The sequence below is a fragment of the Acanthochromis polyacanthus genome, chromosome 23 (assembly GCF_021347895.1).
Source record: "Acanthochromis polyacanthus isolate Apoly-LR-REF ecotype Palm Island chromosome 23, KAUST_Apoly_ChrSc, whole genome shotgun sequence".
Lineage (NCBI taxonomy): Eukaryota > Metazoa > Chordata > Actinopteri > Pomacentridae > Acanthochromis > Acanthochromis polyacanthus.
Genome location: NC_067135.1, coordinates 2087254 through 2102394, shown reverse-complemented (window position 1 = coordinate 2102394; position 15141 = coordinate 2087254).

Genomic DNA, 15141 nt, shown 5'->3' with positions numbered 1-15141 from the left:
AGTAGTCATCCTAATCACCCCACAGATTTGAGAAATAGGCGTTTTCTGACCAACGTTTTAAATTTGTCAGACGCCTCACAACGTGCTACTGAATGCTAGCAGCTAGTTGCAGCAGCTCGCTTTGCATACAGAACAAGTAGCAGCTACCTCCAGTAGCCTGCAGCTACAACTGAAATGATTCACATAATCTGGCTAATAACTGCATGAGGAGTGCCGGCTTGAAATTGCCACATTAATTATGCGACTGTTTGTTTGCGTAAAATCGACCTGAAGCCGGCATTCAGCCGAGATATTTGATAGCCGTACTTCCGGTTTTTGTCGTCGGAGGTTTGAAATGCATTATGGGAAACGGAGTAGTATACTACAGTGTGAACGGTCGGCATTCTAATCATACTTATAGTACGTAGTATACAGTATATACTCATTGAGAATGTAGTATGTTAGTATGCGATTTCGGACACAGCCAGGGTTTATCTGCAGCTGATTACTAACTGGGAGCAGCTGTGCTACTCCTCAGCCGCTTGTAATCAGCTGGGGCTGAATGCTGGCCAGAAGTGCAGACAGGAGAGGGAGGGGCCATGACAGATGTATGGTAAAGATGTTGGTAAAATGTTAGAATTGCTAGTTAGTAAGTTGTCTGTTTAAACTGTGTTGAATTCCATGAGAGGAAAAAATGATTGTCAATGAACATGAGAATGAAAATATATAATATAGAATGACTGTCTTTAAAGAAAAGGGAAATTACTGACACTAATAATGATTCATTAAGGATCAGCATTGTGGACGGCTGAAATACACAGAAAAACCTCAGTGTTTGCAAACACATTTGATGTAGATTTGTACTAAACTGGGTAGTTTAAGAAAGCTGGAATGCACAGTCTGGTTCATAAATCACCTTTCATTAAAAAATATATGAAGGTTTTAGTTTGTTTTTCTTTAATTGAATATCTGAGAGCAAAGCAAAAACAATAATAACAAAAATGTCAACTCAGGAATCAATAGTTTGAGTCAAGAACAGCAACACAGAGGATCCCCTTCTTTCACAGAAAGATTTTATCTGATTGACTGTGATGTTCTTCTCTTTCAGACATGTTGGTAAACTCCTCCTCAGCCTCCAATGACTCCCTTCCTCATGGAAATCTGTCATTTGTCAACTCAGACATCCTCAATGACATCAATTGTATTTTCACCACACCAAGCTCCTTCATCTACGTCGCATATCGTACCGCTTATACCCTCCTCCTCCTCCCTCTCTGCATCTTCATCATCTACCATGGTCTCCAACAATGGAGACTAAATGGCTCCACCTCCTCAGCAGCAACCATGAGTCACTCTGACAGCTTCACCTACAACATGGTCACCATGGAGATGATTGGAGTCTTTGGGTCTGTTGTTGCGATTTGTGGTGTCTGCAGTCATAATACAAAGATATTTGTGGTGGGAGTCTTTCTTGTGTCTTTCAACTTCTTTGGAGAGACTTTCTTCCACGTCCTGACCTGTGTGGAGCGCTACCTGGCTGTGGTTCATCCCATCACCTACCTGAGCCTGAGAAAAGAGAGAGGGATCAGAATCAGAAACATCAGCATCGCCTGTGTCTGGCTGCTTTCTGTTGTAATGATGGGTTTGCAAGTGAACGGCAGCATTTTATTCATGGTGAATTTCTGTCTCTTGATATCGTCTTTAGGCATCATCTCCTTCTGCAGCGTTTCTGTTCTCTGTGTTCTGATTGGTCCAGGTCCAGGGCAACAGGGTGGGGGCAGGAAGAGGGTTGACCAATCAAAGCTGAGGGCATTCTACACCATTATGGTCATACTGGGAGTGCTGGTGTTGAGGTTTTCATGGAATGTGGTGTTGACAGCACTGATAGTGTTGGATGGAGGTCCTGATTGTGTGACAATTTATATTGGCTACTGGCTGAATCTGCCCAGTGCTCTGGTGTTACCTCTGCTGTTTTTACTCAGAGCAGGAAAATCAGTGTGTTGGAAGAGAAACATTCATTGAGAAAAAAGGTTAAACTTCAAAAGAAAAAAAATACATTATTTAATAACACAACATTTGGTGAGACAAAATTAGAGATTTCCCTCCATGAGGAAAGAGAAAAGAGAAATAAAATATAGATGACAAAGTGGGAGGAAACCTCAGTCTAGCCGCGCTAGACAACCCACGGCAACGAATTAAATTCTCTGCCAGGGTGGGTCTAGTTACCTTCGGTAAGCCTCGAGGTTTGATGCTCCTAAAACTGGCCGACAAATCACCATGAAGTGTCGAGTCAGAAGGCGGACGCAACTAAGTGACGATAGAGGCGCGACGAATCTGACAGAAACAACCGGAAACAACTAGCCTAGCCGTGCTAGACAACCCACGGCAACGAATTTAATTCTCTGCCAGGGTTGATAACAGTCGTTGAGCTCCATTAGCACCGACTCTGAATAATCTTTCTATTAACATGTCTGTAATATACTTGAGCTTCACCCATTGACTGTATAAATAAGGCTTCACCGAACTACCGCATCCTCTGATTTCCGGCACTCTAGGAACTATGTCAGCCTATTTGTTGCGCTGATTGGTTGTATACCTACCCAATTGCTGCAGAGTGATTTGAAAGACAACCTTTGTCGAAGAAGCAGCCTTTCACGCACTTCCTTTCATTTCCGCTGAATGATTCCAAAATTCAAGAAGTAGGAACTCCCTGTCGAGAGTTCCTAGACCCTTGCTTCTTCAGACCTGGGTCTAGCGCAGCCAGGCTAAGGAAACCTCATTTGACTTCATTCTTTGTGTTTGTCTCCACCTACAGGCAGAATAACTCAACAACAAGTTGACAAACCCAACCAAGTCAAATTCTCTTTCACAGAGGAAGAAAGTTAGTTTGTAGTCAGAGCAGAATTCAGTGATCATACAGGCTGGATTTACACCAATTCAACCACTTCAGACACCAAAAACCTGATCATTTTTCTGTTGCTGCCTCCAGGCTCCACAGGGACAAATTCAATGAAGCTGTTGTTGTAGCTCAGCTCAGGGTTCAACAGCATCATCCCAGAAAACCTCTGCTCTGAACTCACCCAGCTCTCTGTGACCACATCCAGCTGTCAGTCAATCACAAAGTTCCATTAAAACCAAAGCAAGAAGCTGATATTCATATATATGGAATAGTGATAGAGTAATAAAATACACAAGCACCACATATAAACCATCACACACAGTTAATGTCAATATAAATGTATAGTAGTAGTACATATAGACATGTAGATTATGCTGTGATTTACTGTATTTACATGATATGTTTATTACTTTTGCTTTGATTGTATTAATTATAATTTACAGAGAACTTGATTGTGTGCACAGTTTCTGTAGCACTCACTTCCTGTTTGACTCATTCATTTATATCATATTTCATTGTGGTATTGTTTTAATTTCCTTTAACTCCTTTTGTTCTGTGAAGCATTTTCTGTTGTATTTCATTTGTATCAAACGTGGTAAACAAATAAAGTTAAACACTGGAACTGAACTAAATTCTACCTTTAATTTCTAATTAGTCTGATTGTGTGAACATAGTTATGAAGACCAGAACTTTCTGAGTCCATCTGCATGTCTGCAGGCTTCACATGGAAAAGAATGACCAGAAAACATGAACAAAAACTTCTGACTCTGAGACAGTGATCCAAAGATGTAGAACATGTTAGAGACCGTCTAGTTGAACCCGAGCAGAGAACACACAGCTGAGGCAGAGGCAGGATGTGACCGGTTTAATGAGGGGAGGTAGGAGAGGAGCGAAGGGGGGGATCAGGGGGCGGTGGAAGGGGAGGTGAGAAGAGGTCGGGAGGCGAGGCGGAGCCAGGGATCGGCGGTCGGTCGGTGCCCCGGGAGGACAGAAGTGTGGCTGCAGGGAGCGGGGGGACGTTCGGCGGCGGCGAGCGGGCGGGAGGCTCGGTTCCAGAAGAGGGGAAGCCAGGCGCAGGTGGTTCGGGGACAACGAGGGGGCAGGAGGGTTCGGTGTCTCAGGTGGGGGACTGAGGAGGGGATCCAGAGTGAGGCACGGGGGAACCAGGCGAGGCGGGGGGGTCTGGGCAGCTGGGTTGTACTTGGCAATGAGAAGACAGGCAGGGATTAGTAACACTAAATATACTTGTAAGAGTTCAAAGAGGCGAGAGGGAAAACTGACTGTGTGAGCAGAGTTTACGATCTGGCAGGGGAAGGCTGGAGCGACCGGTCCTTTATGGCGGAGGTGGTATTCAGTAGATGACGCACAGCTGGCCGGAGTCTGGGGAGACACTGATCGCCGAGTGAAGACAGCCGCTCCAGAGGGAGGGAGAGAGAGGGAGAGAGAGAGAGGGAGAGAGAGAGAGGGAGAGATGGAAAAGGGAGAGGGATGCCAGGTGGGCAGAGGAGGAGGAGGAGGAGGAGGAGGAGGAGGGCTGACAGAACAAGCCGCAGTAGCATTACTTCCTGTTACAGTGGTTGCTCTCCTAAAACAACATCATGGAAAGTGCACTGATTGCACAATCTACTCTGAAAAACAGATAGACGAGTGTTTCAAAATCTGAGTTTCTGTGAAAACTGAAGCTGATGGTGATTAACGTCAGCCTCTGACTTTAACAGAGCTTCACCACGTTCTGTTTGTTCTTTCTCTGTTTGCTTCACGTTTTATCATGAATGGACTTGCTCTTATATAGCACTTTACTACTCATCAGAGTACTCAAAGCGCTTATACAACAATTGCTTCCATTCACCCATACGCTCACACATTCTCACTCTGGGGCGGACAGAAGCGTGGCTGCCAATCCGCAACCACCACCAACATTCACACGCATTCATACACCAGTGAAGAGCACTGGAGGCAAGGAGGGTTAAGCGTCTTGCCCAAGGACACAACAGCACATGACGAGGCAAGAGCGGGAATTGAACCGCCGACCCTTTGATCATTGGATGATCCACTCCACCACCTGATCACAGCCGCCTATCATCCAGTGTGCTTTAAATTACAACTCTGAATGTGACTTGAGGAGCATTATTTCTACATCAGATTCAAAGAGACATCAAGAATGATGTTTATGAAGACGGAGCAACAACTTCTACAGTGTTGGATCACAACAGTTCAGCAGTCTGATGACTGAAAGAGGTTGTGTGTAGAATTCACAGCGTTCACTGTTTCACTTATTCATTTAGAATTATTTATTTTATTTAAACAGAAAAAGCACTGAAACAACTTCTCTTTTACCAAACTACAATGAAACATAAGAAGGATTACAAAATGATAAAACCGAAGGCTGATGTGTTTACAGAGTGTCAGTAAAACAGAAAAATATGAATCAACTGTGTAAATGTTAATGAAAAGCAAACAGTAAAACCACATGAATATAAAGGAGCATTGTTTGATATATGACTGAAGTGTGGAATTAAATGAGTTCAGAGCAGCAGAATCACAATGATTTCAGTTTCACAGAATAAACAAACATTTAGAAATTTTCTATGTGACAGATTCTCATTAATATAAATTAAACAGAAGCTAAAATCATGGAAACTCAGGACAACAGCAACCACAATAAAGAATTTAGTATAAACTGGAGTCAATATTTAACTTCCATCAAATCTGAAGTTTCTAAATTCTTAAAACAGAGAAATCAAAGCAACATCATGGATCAAAGTGTATTTTATGTCTCCAGATGAATGTGTGGAGTGGAGAGTTGGACCTGAACACAACACAGGAAGTCCTTCTGTAAAGCTAACCATCCATCATCTAAACACCGCTTCATCCTCTCTGGAGTCGCAGTGGGGCTGAAGTCTATCCTAGCTGACTGAGGGTGAAGGCAGAGTTCACCTGGACAGGTAACAGTCCATCACAGGGATACAGAGACACATCCAACCACGAACACTCACATTCAGACCTACGGATGATGTAGAACTGTGCTGCCATCTGTAAATGTGATCAGCTGTAGATGAGCACTGGATAAAACCACTCCCTCTGCAATGATAAATGATTGTCTCTGTCCGTGTTTAAAGCCTCGTTTACCTTTTCTGATCAGCTCATTTCCTGCTTGGTTCAGCCTCAGAGCTCTAATCATCTTCATGTGAAGCCTCAGCAGACAGCTGACACACAAACTTAGCAACAGGCTGGTGAAGAAAGTCCAGCATTTAGCTTTGAAAGACACTGAATTTTTTGAGAAGGTGAACACCAACATGAGGATGGTTAAATAAATATTTTTTTAAGGAAACTTTATTGCTAGACTCTCAAATCTGTAAATGACAGTATTATGTGAGTCTGTGTCAGCTTGTTATTGAGTTTTTGGAAAGTCCCAATCTGTGGTTGCTGTCATTGTTTTAAATTCAGCCTTTTTCCTCACTAAATCTTGTTCTTCCAACAGACCAGTTTTCCTGTTCTGTGTAGAAACAGCAGAGGTAACACCAGAGCACTGGGAAGATTAAACCAGAAACCAGTCGTTCTAAGCACACATTCAATTCTTCCCAATACATAGAATACACCCCAAATCAGATTCCAAGTAAACCTCAACACCAGCACTCCCAGTATGATCGTAATGGTGTAGAATGCCCTCAGCTTTGATTGGTCAACCCTCTTCCTGCCCCCACCCTGTTCCCCTGGACCTGGACCAATCAGAACACAGAGAACAGAAACGCTGCAGAAGGAGACGACTGATAAAGATAATATCAAGATGTTGAAATTTACAACAATGAAGACGTCAATGAACATCAACAGACTCGTCCCTGCAAAACAAAGCAGCCAGACACAGGCGATGCTGATGTTCCTGATTCTGATCCCTCTCTCTTTTCTCAGGCTCAGGTAGGTGATGGGATGAACCACAGCCAGGTAGCGCTCCACACAGGTCAGGACGTGGAAGAAAGTCTCACCGTACCAACTGAAAGACCTCAGGAAGTACGTCGCATTGATTAACTTAAAATCCTCTCTGTAGATACCACAACAGCAGAGGACAGATCCAAAGACTCCAATCATCTCCATGGTGACCATGTTGTAGGTGAAGCTGTCAGAGTGACTCATGGTTGCTGCTGAGGAGGTGGAGCCATTTCGTCTCCATTGTTGGAGACCATGGTAGATGATGAAGATGCAGAGAGGGAGGAGGAGGAGGATGCTGGTGATCAAGTATGAGGTGAAGATGAAGGAGCCTGGTCTGGAGACGAGACACTCCATGTCAAAGTAAAAGTAGTTGTTGGAGGAAGGTTTTGGATGAAGAAGGAAGTCATTGGAGGATGAAGAAGAGTTTACACACATCTGGATGAGGAAAAGACAGGACAATCAAATGGTTTAAATCAACAACATGCGTTTAGCTTTGTTTCCATGAACAAAATGGACCTGCTCTTTTAGCTGTTCTTTTGATTTATCTGAGTGTTTATTCAGTAAACTTTTTTTTTTTTTTAGTTTTGGATTGTCTGTAAAGCCCAATTACAAAAATATCCTGATCATCTTTGAGACAGTGAGTTGGGTGAGTGTAGAACCAAGGTTTTCTGGGATGATGGGGTTTTCTGAAACAACAAAAGCATGTTATGATCCATGCTTCAGCCCCTAGTCTTCTCCTTCCTCTTTCCTACGTGATTCTTCCTCTTGTCTTTGTCATCTGTTTCTCTTGCATCTTTCTCGTCCTGTCCTTCTGTTTGCATCTGTTGGTCTCTACCTGGGCTGCACAGTGGAGTAGTGGTTAGCACTTTCGCCTTGCAGCAAGAAGATCCCCGGTCTTTCTACATGGAGTTTGCATGTTCTCCCTGTGCATGCGTGGGTTTTCTCCGGGAACTCCGGCTTCCTCCCACAGTCCAAAAACATGCTGAGGTTAATTGGTTACTCTAAATTGTCCGTAGGTGTGAATGTGAGTGTGATTGTGTGTCTGTATATGTAGCCCTGTGACAGACTGGTGACCTGTCCTGGGTGTCCCCTGCCTTCACCCGAGTCAGCTGGGATAGACTCCAGCACCCCCCATGACCCTAGTGAGGATAAAGTGGTGTATAGAGGATGGATGGATGGATGGATGGATGGATGGATGGTCTCTCCCTCTGCTTCTTGTCTCATTCACCTGCCTGCACTTTGCTGATTGCAGTGATGTACATCAGCTGCAGTCATTAATTCATTCCACTCACCTGTTCTCTAAATCACCTCCAGCTATTTAAGCTCTGGTTCTTTCACTCACTGCCTGCTGGACCATAGACTCTGATTTCTTCATGGATTCTGCTTTTCCACCAAGCCCTCCTTACCTCCATTCTCCTTCAGTTCCTCATGGACTCAGCTCTCCCCCTGGATTCCCTCCAGTTCCTGTTTTTTATTTCCTGTCTGCCTTTGTCACTTTTGGACTCTGTATTCCCAAAGCCTGCCTCCCCGTTTAGTCAGTGCCCCGTTGAGCCAGCCCACTTAGTTTGGCATGCCTTACTTTGTTGTAATGTTCGCCTTTGGGTTTAGTGGTTGTTTAGCCATCGACTTGTTGAGTTAGTTCTAAGCAGGTTTTGATTTAGTTTTTCCTCCCGTTTTGTTCTTAATTTTCTTTGATCTTGGCTTCCCCCACAATCCAGCTTCCCTTTTTATGTTGTAGTTCTCATCTTGTTAAATAAAACCCTTTCCTTGATTCGTCTGTGCCTGGGTTCTTCAGCTTTCCCTCTAACAAAACAACCTTTCTTGTACATCAAGTGGTTTTATTGATGCAAACCCAGCCTGCCTGCTCACTGAATTTTGCTCTTACTACAAACTAATATTCTTTATCTGTGAAAAAGAGTTTCACTTGCATGAGAGAGTAAGTTTTAAGTGAAATGTCAGCAAATGCAGAACAACTAACTGTTCAGGGTTGACTGATTATTACCAACAACAGTGTATATAATCAATAATAACTGCACAACACTCACACTATGGATGATTTGAAATGATATCAGGTAACTGAAAGAACACCAACCTTGTGAGTGTTTGTTTCTGAGCTTCCTCCCTCTGTGTCTCTCCTCGGTGGACTCTGAAGGTTTGATCCAGATCTGCTGTACTGACTGTATATTGAAGTCCTACTCCACCTCTCTGTCAGATTAATTCAAATATATTCCATTTGCATTAATAAAACACTGTGACAATGACAGACTGAGTGTCAAACTTGAAATAATATAGAACTGCAGAAACAAACTATGACTCCAACACACAGAGAGAATGAATCTTCATGACATGCAGACAAAGTTTGTGTATTCAAATCATTTACTGTGTGCTTTGTGGGTGTTGTTTTAATCACACCTGTGACTGCAATTTAATGATGCTTAACACAAACAATTATTGCTTGTATATTCTTAATTTAGCATAGTTCAGGTCTAAAAAAAATCCCTCTTTCTGGCCACTCATCAAACATCCCTGCTGAAAAATAATTCAAATAAAGGCCTCGACCTGTTCTAATCCATCCATCATTGGGGTCTCAAATGGAGGATGAGGATGCAGAGAGGGATGAAGAGGAGGACTGTGGTGTGTTGAATGCAGCAGCAGCAGACTGGGCAGCGCTGGAGTCGAGACAGTTCAAGAAGTTTGTGTGAAAAGAGAAGCTGGTTGGACTATATATATATAAATCTTGTCCAGCCTGCAAAACCCACATTTATCTATACATTCATCTAGTAGTTTACTGACATCTGGGAGAGAAGAAGACAAAAGGGATTAGATCTTTACAGTAACATCTGTAGTCTCCTGAACAGATGATCCAGGGTCACACTTGTGTTCTAGGTTTTATTCTGTGATCAAACTTTCTTGTGAACTATAAATATTCCATCGTCTCCTGACATTAGGACATGTTTCAGTGGAGACTGCATCCAAAAACTAATACTGATGAGAGTCTGGAGAAGCCTGTGTTTACGTCAAAACCAGTGACTGATTTAAATAACACACAGCAGTGCAACATTTAGCAGCAAGAGGACCAAACGTTTTCTCAGGAGGTGGTGAAGACCAGAACAGAGTTGTAGAGTGGAACTACTGGTATTTGGTGAATGTGTGAAGATCTTAGAAAAGTGATTTACTGAATATTGTGTTTACAGTATTTTGCTTCATCATTTAATGCATCTTTAGGTCTGATTTCTTCATAACTTGTCTGACAAAATTAACTGGCTAGAAAGAATTAAAGAGGTACTTTTAGTGTTTTACAGACACAATGTTGGACATTTTTGGAAGGAGACTGAGTTTATAAAATACAGTATCAACTCTGTAGGTGTTCAAACATTGAGGTTTTTCCTTTCAGTCATTCAGTGTTGTAGCCTAGCCGCGCTAGACCCATGTTTCTGAAGACACAAGGGTCTAGGGCCACTCGACAGGGAGGGAGGCGGGCTAAAAGGTTGTCTATCAAATCCCTCTGCAGCAATTGGGTAGGTATACAACCAATCAGTGCAACGAATAGGCTGACGTAGTTCCTAGAGCGTCGGCGGATTGTGGCTAAGTCCCATTAGCTTCCCAACCAGCGGAGCCAACTGGTATATTAAGGATTTGCCATATCCCGTCGGCATAAGTCCAAATACGTCTTTCTTCTCAATGAAACACTTCAGTGCCGTCCTTTGTTTATCTTTCAAGTTGAATTTTAGCTTCAAATCTTTAAGGGCTGTGGCCAAAGCCGAGTCGAAAGATAAATGGTTGTATTTATATAGCGCTTTTATCCAAAGCGCTTTACATGATGATATGTCACATTCACCCATTCACACACTGATGGCGGGAGCTGCCATGCAAGGTGCTAACCACACCCCATCAGGAGCAATTAGGGGTTTGGTGTCTTGCTCAGGGACACCTCAACATGAGCACGACGGGCCGAGGATCAAACCGGCAACCTTCCAGTTACAAGACGGCCACTCTACCCACTGAGCCATGCCGCACGGACCGGCACAGGATGAAGACTGGCCTCAGGTTTAACGGAGGATCTGTGTGTCAGATCAGACAACACCCACCTGCACTTGATCTGCTGATTACTGGATGAGAAGCAGCTGCTGCCAGTCTGCACTAACGAGCACCAAGCAGAGAGAGCCCAGACCCAGAGGAGAGGAAAGCACTGCACCAGTCACAGCCTCTTTTTAGGACTAAATCCATGAAATGAACACCAACCTTGTGAGTGTTTGTTTCTGAGCTTCCTCCCTCTGTATCTCTCCTGGTGGACTCTGAGTATCTGATCCAGATCTACTGTACTGACTGTATATTACAGCAACACTCCACCTCTGTCTGTCTCTTTAAGTTCAATATGTTTGATTTACACCAACAATGACAAAGTGACTGTCAAACAAAGAATAGCTTCACAAATCAACACCTGTTACATCACATGAGCACATCTAGGTCATGGTTTTCTTGTTTTCTTGTGTCCCTGTTTCATTCTTTGATTGTTCTCCTTTATCTGCATGTAAAGTCTTTCTTTAACTGTTTATGTCCATCATGCTGATTGATAGCGTTGAGCTGAAAACACAGTTCACTCAATCCACCACGTAGAGCTCCATCCTGTTGTTGGACAGCAACTCCCAAACTCTATTTAAACTGATCAAACTTCATTAAACAAGCAGTGCAGTGGAAAGTTCTGCTGCTGTGTTGAGCCGTGTGCAGACGAATGTTTTCTATAAAACACTCAACTTCATGGAAATAAAATAAACCAGGTTTCATAGATGTTTAATCAGGATTATTCAGAGAAACAGAAGCAACATAAGAGCTTTATACAGTTTGAGACAGACTTCCAGGCAGCGTCTTTAAAAAATAAATTTATCAATGATGTTTAGGCTTCAACCTTCATTAGATAAATGGTTTGTTACAAAGAGAAGTCATCTTAAATAAGGAGTGGCTAGAACTCCACAGTCAGTCACATTCTCCACAGGCTGTAGGAAGGTAGAAATCCTGAAACTTCATTCCACTAAATGACAACTTCAGCACTCAAAACTGACTTAAATTGAACCGAATCATCACATTTACCTCAACACCTTCTGATATGTTCATCCCTTCACTGCACACCGGTCTAATGAAACAGATGAAATTACAGAGAAAATAGCATGAGTAAATAATCATTTCAGAATCATTTCTTTATCCTCTGAATTATGATTTATAGAACTTTACACCACCATAACAGTAAAAAAGAAAGATAAAGAGATCAATCAGACTGTATTGTACATGTGTGGAGCAGAGGGTTGGAGATGAACAAACAAACCAGACTGAAGATTGGTTGTGGACACAAAGCATGAAGTTTTGTTGTGAATCTGATCAATTCTATAAGAACATGAAATAAAATGATTCCCTTATGATTGACAGGACTGTCGCTGTCAGCTCTGTCCAAGTTCTAAGTCTTGTTGAGCTTAATTTTGTCTTTGCAGATCATTGGTTGCATGGTTCAGGTTGAATCATTCTGCCTCCAAGTGGTTAAACAAGGAGAAAAATCAAACAAAGTAGAATTTATCTATTAATTGTTGAGATTTCTCAAAAAAGTCTCCCAAGTGCTGCTGGTGGATCTTTTATGGATTGTGAACTTGTCTCTTATGTGAGCTGTTTTTCCTCAGGATTTAAAACTGCTGTGATTAAGCCACTTTTAAAAAAGAGCAACCTCGACAAGTTGCAAATGAATAGCTACAGACCAATCTCTAATGTCCCATTTTAAAGTAAGATAATTGAAAAAGCAGTTTTTCAACAGCTAAACAATTATCTAATAAAAAGTAACAGCTTCAGTGTTTTTCAGTCAGGTTTTCGACAGTGCCACAGCACTGAGACGGCTCTTATTAAGGTAATTAATAACATCCGCTTAAATACAGACAGAGGCAGGATGTCAGTCCTAGTCCTGCTGGATCTGAGTGCTGCGTTTGACACAGTCGACCACGATATACTACTTAACCGACTGGAGAACTGGGTGGGACTATCCAGCACAGTACTCAACTGGTTCAAATCTTACCTAAAGGAAAGGAATTACTTTGTGTCTATAGGTAACTTTATGTCTGAGCAGACAGTAATTACATGTGGAGTTCCCCAAGGTTCCATTCTGGGGCCTCTTCTGTTTAACATCTATATGCTCCCACTGGCTCAGATTATTGAAAACAATAATGTAAATTACCATAGCTATGCAGATGACACGCAGATCTACATTACAATGTCCGCAGGAGACCATGGCTCTATACAGGTGCTGGGAAAGTGTATTGAGCAGATAAATGAGTGGCTGTGTCAAAACTTTCTTCAGTTAAATAAAGACAAAACTGAGGTAATGGTTTTTGGAGCCAAGGAAGGGCGATTAAAGGTGAGCCTAGAGCTTCAGTCTCTACAGTTAAAAACTGCAGACCAGGCCAGAAATCTGGGTGTGGTGATGGACTCAGAACTCAGTTTTGGAAAACACATTAAAGTAGTTACAAAGTCAGCTTACTATCACTTAAAAATATCTCAAGAATTAAAGGGCTGATGTCTCAGCAGGACCTGGAAAAGCTCGTCCATGCATTTATTTTCAGTCGGCTTGATTACTGTAACAGTAACTTTACAGGTCTACCTAAAAAAACACTCAAACAACTGCAGCAGATTCAAAACTCTGCTGACCGAGTCCTCACTAAAACCAAGAAAACAGATCATATCACTCCAGTTTTAAAGTCCTTACACTGGCTTCCTGTCACTCAGAGGGTAGATTTTAAAGTCCTGCTGCTGGTCTACAAAGCAAATGACCACTCAGGTCATCTGGATCAGGTCTTCTAGTAGTTCCTATAGTAAAAACCAAACACGGAGAAGCTGCATTCAGCTTCTATGTCCCATATATATGGAACAAACTCCCAGAAAACTGTAGATCAGCTGAAACTCTCAGCACATTTAAATCCATTCTGAAGACATACCTGCTCTCAGCTGCTTTTAATCAAAGTATTTTGAGTTATTTTAAATCTTATTTGATGACAGTTACTTTTAACAGTTATCTTAACTCTTATTTTATGACAGCCCTTGTTTTCTGACTTCTGTTGTTGATCTTTTTACTGTTCTGACCTATTTTTTATGATTTCATACATGTTTTCTTTAGTTTTTCTTTTAATAATTGTTGTCATCTTCTGTCTTAATGTCTTTGTAAAGCACTTTGAATCGCCTCGTTGTTGAAATGTGTTATATAAATAAATTTGCCTTTGCCTTTAATATTTTAATCATCTTATTCATCATGCAAATAATTCTATTTTTCTTTTCTCAAGGAGTCAGGGATTTTAATGTTGAAAAATTTGCTCTCACAATCACTGGATGTTTTTCTTCCAACACACTAATTTTCCTGCTCTGTGCAGAAACAGCAGAGGTAACACCAGACTGCAGGGCAGATTAAACCAGACACCAACTGACAGTAACACACAATCAGGACCACTTTCCAACATGCCAAACACAGTCCAAACCAGATTACCAGTCAGTCTGAACACCAGCACTCCCAGTATGACCATAATAGTGTAGAACGCCCTCAGCTTTGATTGGTCAACCCTCTTCCTGCCCCCACCCTGTTCCCCTGGACCTGGACCAATCAGAACACAGAGAACAGAAACGCTGCAGAAGGAGACGACGGATAAAGAAAATACCAACAGGCAGAGATTCAAAATGGTGAGTAAGTTTCCCAGAATCCCCAAACCCATCAACACAAAGCAAAGCAGCCAGACACAGGCGATGCTGATGTTCCTGATTCTGATCCCTCTCTCTTTTCTCAGGCTCAGGTAGGTGATGGGATGAACCACAGCCAGGTAGCGCTCCACACAGGTCAGGACGTGGAAGAAAGTCTCACCGTACCAGGTGAAAGAAAAAGGAAAAAACCCCACAATAAATAGCTTGTAATCATCTCTGTAGATACCACAGATCAAGAGGACAGACCCAAAGACTCCAATCATCTCCATGGTGACCATGTTGTAGGTGAAGCTGTCAGAGTGACTCATGGTTGCTGCTGAGGAGGTGGAGACATTTAGTCTCCATTGTTGGAGACCATGGTAGATGATGAAGATGAAGAGAGGGAGGAGGAGGAGGATGTAGGTGATGAAATATGAGGTGAAGATGATGGAACCTGGTCTGGTGATGATACAAAACAGGTCTAAAGTAAAGTCAGAGCTGTTGGAGGAAAGGTCTGGATGAAGAAGGGAGTCATTGGAGGATGAGGAGGAGTTTGCTAACATCTGGAAGAGAAGAAGACAATCAAATGGATTAAATGTGTCAGTTCATCAACGTGTCCTCCAAGATGGATCCCTCCT